General features: G+C 36.9%; 1 long non-coding RNA gene across 2 annotated transcripts; it reads right to left on the reverse strand.

The window, feature by feature from the left end:
• Positions 1-5,739: 5,739 nt before the first annotated feature.
• Positions 5,740-9,944, reverse strand: LOC117146024. Of its 2 annotated transcripts, none has more exons than XR_004459741.1 (2): positions 9,828-9,944; positions 5,740-9,317 (listed from the first exon to the last, which is right to left on the reverse strand). It is a non-coding gene; the product is annotated as an uncharacterized LOC117146024 (long non-coding RNA). The 2 variants fall into 2 exon arrangements; XR_004459740.1 differs by having other exon boundaries at positions 5,740-8,637; positions 9,828-9,935.
• Positions 9,945-10,310: the final 366 nt, after the last annotated feature.

Here is a 10,310-nt window from a genome sequence, read left to right on the forward strand (position 1 = left end):
GTCAATTGGTTGAATTCAACACAGACCAGTTCAAAGAACTAGACGAATCTGTTCAATCAAGCAGCGCTGAGTCCGATAGTGACATTGAAACGCTAGAAGGAAGCGACCGAATTGAATTTAAATTTGAACCAAAAACAATTTCTGAAATGGCACAGACAGTGATAGAATTTATCAGGCTAGCCACATCTCTGATACCAGAGTTTGATGGTAAACCAGAAAATCTACAAAGTTTTTTGGATGCTCTAGGTCTACTAGATAGCTTAAAGAGCACACATGAAACGACAGCAATAAGCCTAATAAAAACTAAACTTAAAGGCCATGTAAGAAACCTTATAAGTAATGAGCAGACGATTGCTGCAATCATTACCCAACTGTCAAGTGCAGTAAAAGGAGAATCGGTAGAAGTGATATCTGCCAAGCTTCCGAATCTACAACAGAGAAATAAAACGGCTAACCAATACACCCAAGAGGTGGAGAAACTGACAAAGGCCCTTGAAGGTGCCTATATCAGTGAAGGTCTCAGCCAATCCTTAGCGAATAAATACAGCACTACAACAGCTGTAAAAGCAATGACACAGAATTGCTCCATTGATAAGGTAAAACTTATCATGCAAGCAGGCACATTCACAAACATGAATGATGCCATCTCCAAATTTGTAAACAGTTGCACAGAGATAACAGGTCAAAGTAACACTGTACTCTATTATCGACGAGGTGCAAATAATTATAATAGAGGCGCCCGGGGTTATAATCGTGGAAGAAATAACTACCACAACAATTACAACCGAGGCAGCAATAACAACAATAATAATAACTATAATAACAGTGGAGGTAGGCGAGGCCAAAACCAAGGGAGAGGCCGCGGAAACTACAACCATGGTAATAATAATAATAGCAGTGTGAGAATCGCGCAAAATACGTCGGAAAACTAACAGAACCCTTTAGGAAACAACCAATAAATGTAAAAGTTCATTCCATCAATTATAGTCTTAATATATTCGTAACCTTCTATAATCATTCAACTGAAAATAAACTAACAATTCTCATAGATACTGGTGCAGATATCTCACTTTTGAAAGTAAATTCTGATAACTTCATAATTCAAAATGAAAAAATAATAAACATCGAAGGCATAGCCCAAGGTGTGATAAAGTCTCAAGGAACAACCTTAATAGAACTCCAATCAACAAAATATATTAATGTTGTAAATGATTTCATATTTGTTCCTAATCAAGAAATACACAATGGGATTTATGTTGCAAATACAATAGCAGCATCCAAACATGTATACCTTCGATTTCTAAATACAACTAATTTCGACCAAGTGGTCAAAGTAAATAAAATACAATATGAAAATCTAAAGGATTATGACATTCATAATACCGACACTGGAAATAGAAACGAACAAATACTTTCAAAACTAAAGTAAAATTTTCCAGACCAATTTAAAAATCAATTAACAGAATTATGCACACAGTATAGTGATGTGTTCGGACTGGAAACCGAACCAATATCAACAAATAATTTTTATAAACAAACATTAAGACTTAAAGACGATGAACCCATTTATATAAAAAACTATAGAAGCCCGCATAGCCAAATTGAGGAAATTCAAAAACAAGTAGAGAAATTAATAAGCGACAAAATCGTCGAACCGTCTGTATCTGAGTATAACAGCCCACTCTTGCTAGTTCAAAAAAATCATTACCAAATTCACAAGAGAAAAAATGGCGATTAGTAATTGACTATCGTCAAATAAACAAAAAACTTCTTTCTGACAAATTTCCACTCCCTAGAATTGATGACATTTTAGATCAACTAGGTCGAGCTAAATACTTTTCATGCCTTGACTTGATGTCAGGTTTCCACCAAATAGAACTTGAAGAAAACTCTAGGAATATAACATCTTTTTCAACGAGCAATGGCTCATATCGCTTCACGCGATTACCATTTGGTCTTAAAATAGCACCAAATTCATTTCAGAGGATGATGACTATATCATTCTCGGGATTAGAACCCTCTCAGGCATTCCTTCACATGGATGACTTAATGGTGATAGGATGTTCCGAAAAACACATGATTAAAAACTTAACTGACGTTTTTAATGTATGTAGGAAATATAACCTAAAGTTGCATCCAGAAAAATGTTCATTTTTCATGCACGAAGTGACATTCCTAGGTCACAAATGCACAGACAAAGGAGTATTGCCAGATGACAAGAAATATGACGTCATCAAAAATTATCCTGTCCCTCATGATGCGGACAGTGCAAGACGATTTGTAGCATTCTGCAACTATTATCGTCGATTTATAAGGAACTTCGCCGACTATTCACGGCACATAACTAGATTATGTAAAAAGAATGTCCCTTTTGAATGGTCAAGCGAATGCCAGAACGCATTCGAATACCTTAAAGAAAATCTTATGCACCCCACACTATTACAATATCCTGATTTTCGCAAAGAATTTTGCATTATAACGGATGCTAGTAAACAAGCTTGCGGAGCGGTTCTAACTCAGAACCGTAACGGGATTCAGCTCCCAATAGCTTATGCATCACGTTCATTTACAAAAGGAGAAAGCAATAAGAGTACAACGGAACAAGAGCTAGCGGCAATTCATTGGGCAATTACCCATTTTAGACCATACATTTATGGCAAACATTTCACCATTAAAACGGACCACAGACCATTAACGTACCTATTTTCTATGACTAATCCCAGTTCAAAATTAACTCGCATGCGGCTAGAGCTTGAAGAATACGACTTCACAGTAGAATACCTAAGGGGGAAAGATAATTTTGTAGCAGACGCACTCTCACGTATAAATATAAAGGAACTCAAAGACATGCAACATAAAGTCCTGAAAGTCACTACCAGGCAACAAAGTAGACAAGAAAACTGTACAGTAACAAATAAGGAACTATTGCCTAGCCAAAGTATCCAAAATGTATCTAAGCCCAACGTACACGAAGTCATAACAAATGATGAAGTACGAAAAGTAGTGACCTTGCGAATAACTGAATCTATTTGTTTACTAAAACGAGGAAATAAAGTTATTGCAAGAATTGATGTTGACGATTTATATACCAATGGAATTTTTGATTTAGGTCAGTTCTTCCAAAGGCTTGAAATGCAAGCCGGTATACTAAAAATCAGCCAACTCAAATTGGCACCGAGTGAAAAAATCTTTGAAACCATTTCAATAGATAATTTCAAAAATATGGGCAATATAAAATTGAAATCATTAAGAGTAGCGCTACTCCAGCCGGTGACCATTATAAAAACTGAAAAAGAGATACAATCGATACTGTCTACATATCATGACGATCCAATTCAAGGAGGTCATACAGGCATTACAAGAACGCTAGCGAAAATAAAAAGACACTATTATTGGAAAATTATGACTCGTCATATAAAAGAGTACATACGTAGATGTCATAAATGCCAAATGTCAAAAACAACGACACATACAAAGACCCCAATGACTCACACAGAAACCCCAACAAATGCTTTTGATATAGTGATAGTGGACACAGTTGGTCCACTACCGAAATCAGAATATGGCAACGAATACATCGTCACACTAATATGTGATTTGACGAAGTATCTAGTAACCATACCTGTTGCGAATAAGAGCGCAAATACTGTCGCAAAAGCTATATTCGAAAATTTTATACTAAAGTACGGTCCAATGAAGACGTTCATTTCGGACATGGGTACCGAGTATAAAAACAATGTAATTCAAGATATGTGTAAATATATGAAGATTGAAAATCTTACATCCACTGCATATCACCACCAGACTTTAGGGACAATCGAACGAAGTCATAGAACATTCAATGAATACATTCGTTCATACATCTCTGCAGATAAAACTGATTGGGACGTTTGGATACAATACTTTACATATTGTTTCAACACAACACCATCAGTCATGCATAATTACTGTCCATATGAACTAGTCTTTGGAAGATTACCAAGGCAGTTCGCAAATTTTAATAAAACAGATAGAATAGAACCACTGTATAATATAGAAGATTACTCAAAGGAAATAAAATTTAGATTAGAAATAGCATATAAAAGAGCTAGACTTTTGTTAGAAAAAGCTAAGTCTTATAGAAAACAACTTTATGATAAGAAAACTTCAGATTTTCAATTAAAAATAGGAGATAAAGTTATACTAAGGAACGAATCGGGTCATAAGTTAGATCCAGTATATCTAGGCCCTTATACTGTAGAAACCATAGGAGACAGAGATAACATAGTAATTAGAGATACAAAACAAAAGAAGCAAAAAGTACATAAGGATAGACTAAAAATATATAATCAATGAAACGTTTCATTTCACTTAAGAAGAGGTCTGATCAACCTCAAAACAAAAAAAAATAAATAAATAAAAAAAAAAAAAATAAAAAAAAAATTTAATTATTTTTCCTTCTAAGAAAGTTAAACATAAATCCAAAAATATCATAATTCAACATACATTTTTTGTATTATTCTGTCATTATACAAAAATGCTTTGAGACAAAACATTGCTAATAATTAATAAGAAAAATCAATATCATTTAAAAAAAAAAAATTTTTTCCTTTCTAAACACAATATTAATATTGATTACTAAATGACTACATATATTACGTCATTTCTTTAAAAAGGGAGGTGTAGCATATTGGACTAATCTACCCTAAAAATACAATAAATGATTGGGTATAACTTAGCGTCAATACATTGTGACACTTTGTCATAATAAATATAAATATACAGATATACAAAAAGACCACCAAAAACTACGTAAGCACTCCAGCGCCCCAGTAATACGATCTAACGCTTATACATAAGCCGATCGCGGAGCGTGGGAATGCTGAGCATGCACTTTGCAGCTCAAGTGGTCAATGCCTTCTGCATACATATGTATATGTATAAATATAAGTAAGAATACATAGATATAAGCAATGTATGTGCGGGTTAGCTGAACCCAACTTCAGCACACTTTGATTATTCAAATAAAGAACCTCGAACAGAGCAGAAGCAAAGCTCTTCTTTTATTAAACATACAAAATAGCACCCCTGCAAATAGCACCATTCCATAATAGTGTCTTTTGGTAATACTTCTTTCCCTCGACGCCTACCGAACTTCCGACTCGGAAAGTCCACAAACTGCCAAAAACGCACAACTGATTTTTGTATTTGTCTTGTAATTTTTTTGACTTGTAATGCCAAAAAACTTTTTTCCACGCCCACTATAACGACCGAAACCAGCCCAAAACTCCTACTCAAAAAAATGTTGCTTAATTTTGTTTTTCTCTATTACCCATTATCTATTGGTAATCCAGAAAAATTATGGAATTTTGCGTTGAAGCTTCCAAAAGCTAAGTAACGGGTATCTGATAGTCGGGGAACTCAACTATAGCATGATCTATTGTTAGTAGTTGACAAGGACTAATTACCACTAAATTTCGCTCACTCCTATTCGTTAGTATTGTTTTGTGCGTTAATTGTTTCCCTTTTTTTATTTTTTCATATTTACATCAAATGCACAATGCATTTGATATTAAACCGGTCACTTCGCCTTTTGCTACCTTATTACAAGTAAATTATTTAAAAGATCCTTGTGTTGTTATTTCCTTTTGTTTAGTTGCTGCCTTGCTGGTTTTATGTCCATTTTCCGGCTGCGCCAACCTAGTCGTGGTCAGGATTGGATAATGTATTCTTCCGAAATGAGAATAAAAGTCTTCTCCGTTTGGGAGATCAAAATCAAGAAAACTGTATTTATTTCTTCAATATGTCACTTCCCTCCCCTTATAAAGGTTGCATACGCTTCGGCTGGAATTACAGGGTATATTGCAGGCAACTGGTTTTGTACCTGTTTTATTTCTTCTAGTGGTTCTTGAATATTTTTTTCTTGTGGCTCTTGCTTATTTTTTTATTGTTTCCTAGTTTTTTTATTTAAGAAGGTTAGTGGATTTAGTGTACAAATTTTTGATATGTCGAGAAAAACTAACAATATTTACAATTTTTTTCAGTTATATAAGGTATATTATTATTTTCTTAAATTAATTTCAAAAAGTTATCATGTTTTGCCATTTTTATCTCGGTTACATTAATCTCTCTATTCTCCCCAATTTTAAAACTTAATTTTACATTGTTTAGTCTTATAATTTAGCTTCCTTTTATTTTTTAATAGCTATTTTGTTCTTTACAATTTTGAGAGATTGTAGTTTCTTCTACACTTATATTTATACTACTGTATAGACATACAGACTTAAATATATGTATGTATAAGATGCGTGCATTGCAGTTCATACCAGAGCCGCAATTTAAGGAAATATCGAACTAGGGTTGATTTTTAACACCATCCCTCAATGCGAGCATCCTACAATTGTAAGTTCATATGTAACAATTTTACAAAACCACCATGTTTTTTCTTATACAAATTCTTTGTTAGTATATCTGCTATCATTATTTCTGTTAAAGCATACTTTAGAACAATTTGACCTTGATCTACAATCTCCCGAACAAAATGATAACGGATATCCACATGCTTGGTCCTTGCATGATGTACAGGGTTCTTTGCCAATTGTTGCGCGCTCAAGTTATCGCCGTAAACAACGGTTGGAGTTTCGACGTCACCGCAGCCCAGTTCAATTATGAGTCGTCTCATAGCAATTGCTATTTACACTCCGTTGACAATGCCATGTACTCTGCCTCGGTTTCCATGATATCGGACCACCAGCCATGAAGAAAACATAGCCTGTGTAGGATTTGCGGTCGATCTTATCTCTGCCCCAGTCAGCGTCAACGTAGCCAACCAACGCCTGCACACACTTCTTGTAGTGTAGCTTGTAGTTCACCGTAGCCGAAAGATATCTCAAGACGTCTTTGACCCTAGCCATTTGCTCACTATGGGGATCCTTTTTCCGCTGTGCCAATTTTGCCATCGAGTGCAAAATATCGGGTCTAGTCGTCAATGCCAACCACATCAGCTCTTTAATAACTGACTGATATGCCGTCTCGTCTACCTTTGTACATTGCCCATCACATGCCACTTGGTATCCTGTATCTAAAGGCGTTGCTGCAGGTCGACACTCGACGATGCAATGTTTCCGCAATAGCTCTTGAATATATTGAGTTTGCCTCAACGTGATCTGGCCAAGTTCTCCATCACGTTCTCCATGCCCAGAAATAGCTTTAATGGGCCTTTATCGACACACTCAAACGCATTTAAGATCGATGCTTTTATGTTAATGGGGTCTTCTTTGTTCTGGCTTGCTATAATGAAATCGTCAACATAAACCAATATTATTGCCAAGTTACCTTTGTCACTCATTTTATATAGACAGGGCTCATTGCTCATTGGACAAAAACCAATTGACCGTAACACATTGTCCATTTTATTGTTCCATGCCCTTCCAGATTGCTTCAATCCATATATGGCCTTCTTTAAAAACAATACTTGTCTAGGTTTAGTGCCTACTGTATATCCCTCTGGTTGTTGTATATATACAGTTTCTGATAAGTCGCTGTTTAGGTATGCCGTGCATACATCCATTTGGTGTACATAAAGATTTATTTCCGCCGCCATCGCCAAAACAAGTCGTATGCTCTCCAATCTGCACACCGGCGACTACGTCTCCTTGTAGTTCACACCATACCTTTGCGAACAACCTTTGGCAACTAGACGTGCCTTGAATCGATCAATACAGCCTTCATCATCACACTTCATATTGTATACCCACTTGCACCCAATCGTCTTATGGGTATTCGGCAATTCTGCGATCTGCCATGTCTTGTTAGATACCAGAGCATCATATTCACACTGCATCGCTTCACGCCATTGGGAGGCATACTCGCACTTTATTGCCTCTGCGTACGTCAATGGAATTGGTACGTCTCTTGCAACCATAGCACCAAGTAAATAGTACTGCATTTTTGGTCGTCCAGGTTTGCCCGTGTGTATTAGTTTCGGCCTACCAGGTTCAACCTGTACAGCTTCAGGATTTGGCACGGCTTCCTCTGCACTCTCATCATCTGAATCCTTGGTAGCTCTGTCAATCTGATCATTCTCGTCGCTGTCCACATCACCGTCGTTTACGATGTTCTCAGCTCCCCCATATTCTGCATGAATACGGCCTGTGCTAATTGTCGACTCATTTTAACTTTCACCCAACTGCCAGTCGGAGACCACCATTTCAGCATTAGCTTGCCGAGACACATTGTCACTCTCGTTGAAAAGGACATCTCTCTTTTCAATCACACTCCGCTTATCTGAGTCATACAGCCGATATGCCAATATTCTGTTCCTTTCTGTTTAAATTGGCCTTTTAGTTTGCCCTTGTCTAACGCCACTGCAATGGAACAAAAGACTTTTAGATGATTTATACCAGGTTTCTTACCCGACCAAGCTTCCATAGGTGTCATGTTTGCGAGCGCACTTGTGGGTGACCGGTTGCGCAAGTACACGGCTGTGTAAATTGCCTCGGCCCACAATGCCTCACAGAAGTCCAGACTGCACCAGAAGGCATCTTGACATCTCAACCATGTATGTATATGTATATGCAGCCGTATTATTCCATCCATCAAATGCCTTGTTTACGTACACTGTGCCGTTGTCACTCCGAATGCACTTCAACATTTTTCCTCTTTGAATGAATTCAACAACCTGAATACAACAAACTTTTCGAATACCTCATCCTTCCGTTTAAAAAGTACACAAATATGGACCTAGATTTGTCGTCGATGAATGTCAGAAAAAATTGCGACCCACCAAGCGTACTTGTTCTAAATGGACCGCATACATCGGTATGCACTAGCTGCAACAGCTCCTTCGCTCGATTCTTAGATTCATGTAGAAATGGCTTCACGTGAATTTTACTCATCATACACGTCTTACATGGCTCCATGTTTAAAAAATCTACTTTTTCCATTCCAGTCACCAGTTTCTTTTTCGAAATTTCCATTAAACTTGCTGGTAGCGCCACTGTCTAGACACCACATCAAACGATCAAATCCACCCATGTCCAGAGAGCCAAGCAAAGAGCATTGCTTGTGTTCCGTTTTGTCTCCATTCTCAATTGCCGCGCTGCCGCTACGACAATTTTTCTTTATGTTTGCCGCATTTATAGCATTTCGTTTTTGGCTTATCTCTTTTACCGTTGTTTCGTTGCTGACTCGTAGTAGCAATCAATGCCTGTGCGCCTATGTTCTTCTAGTCTCTTCTTTCGCCTTCTACTTTCAACTTTATGCAAAGACTCTCGAAGTCCGGTAAAGTGTCGCTCGTCACAATGGCGACAAAAAAATATTCGAGGTCTTTCGGCATGCTGGAAAACATTAAAATTCATCGTAGCTCATCATCTACCGCTAATTCTATAGCTGCCAAATGATCCAAAATTTCGACGAAATCATTTATGTGGCTAGACATGCTCTGACCATCTGCCATCCTGAGACCCAATAGCTTCTTGTACAGCGCTACCTTGCGCACCGGTTCCTTTGGCTAATGTACGTCCCTTAACTTTATCTACGCCTCAAAAGAATGCACACAGTGTTTAATATAACCCAATTGTGAGGGTTTCACGCTCAATATTAGCGGAGCCAAAGCCTTCTGACCCAAGCCTTGCCAATCCACACCTTCTGGCACAGATTCCTGTTTCAGCTCCCCTGATGTAACACTCCATAGCCTACAATGCACTAGGACACTTCTAACTTGGATGTTTCATGATTCATAATTCTTTTCGTCCAGTTTCTCAATCTGATACAACGAATTCATTTTGCTATTTATTAATCTCCGGAGTCGCACACACAGTCAAACGTTTACTTATGTATATACGCACCAGAACGTTTCTGGGTCCATAACCTGTTGATCATTTACATGTGAGCACTATGAAAGTTTATTTGTGACTGAACTTCTTCTTGTCTTCTACACTTCTATTTTACTACTGTATAAACATACAGACTTAAATATATGTATGTATAAGATGCGTGCATTGCAGTTCATACCAGAGTCGCAATTTAACGACATATCGAACTATGGTTGATTTTTAACAGTTAGATTCCATGTAAGTAATATATTTGTTTGAACGTATTGGATAAATTCCTTCGAGGGAGTCGGCATAAAATTACAAATTGGATAGTTACGCTTAATTATACTTTTAATGCATTCATTATTAACTTATTTGTTTTTTCTTGAATTTAAATTTTATTCTCATCTTCAAAATATGTATACGAACATTCAGATACTTTCAATCGAATTTCGAATCAAATCGACTTCAAAAAACTTTTTTCTTGCCAAATTTAACCCGAAAATTTAAGCGCGC

This window comes from Drosophila mauritiana, chromosome 2L, assembly GCF_004382145.1.
Source record: "Drosophila mauritiana strain mau12 chromosome 2L, ASM438214v1, whole genome shotgun sequence".
NCBI classification, from domain to species: Eukaryota; Metazoa; Arthropoda; class Insecta; order Diptera; family Drosophilidae; genus Drosophila; species Drosophila mauritiana.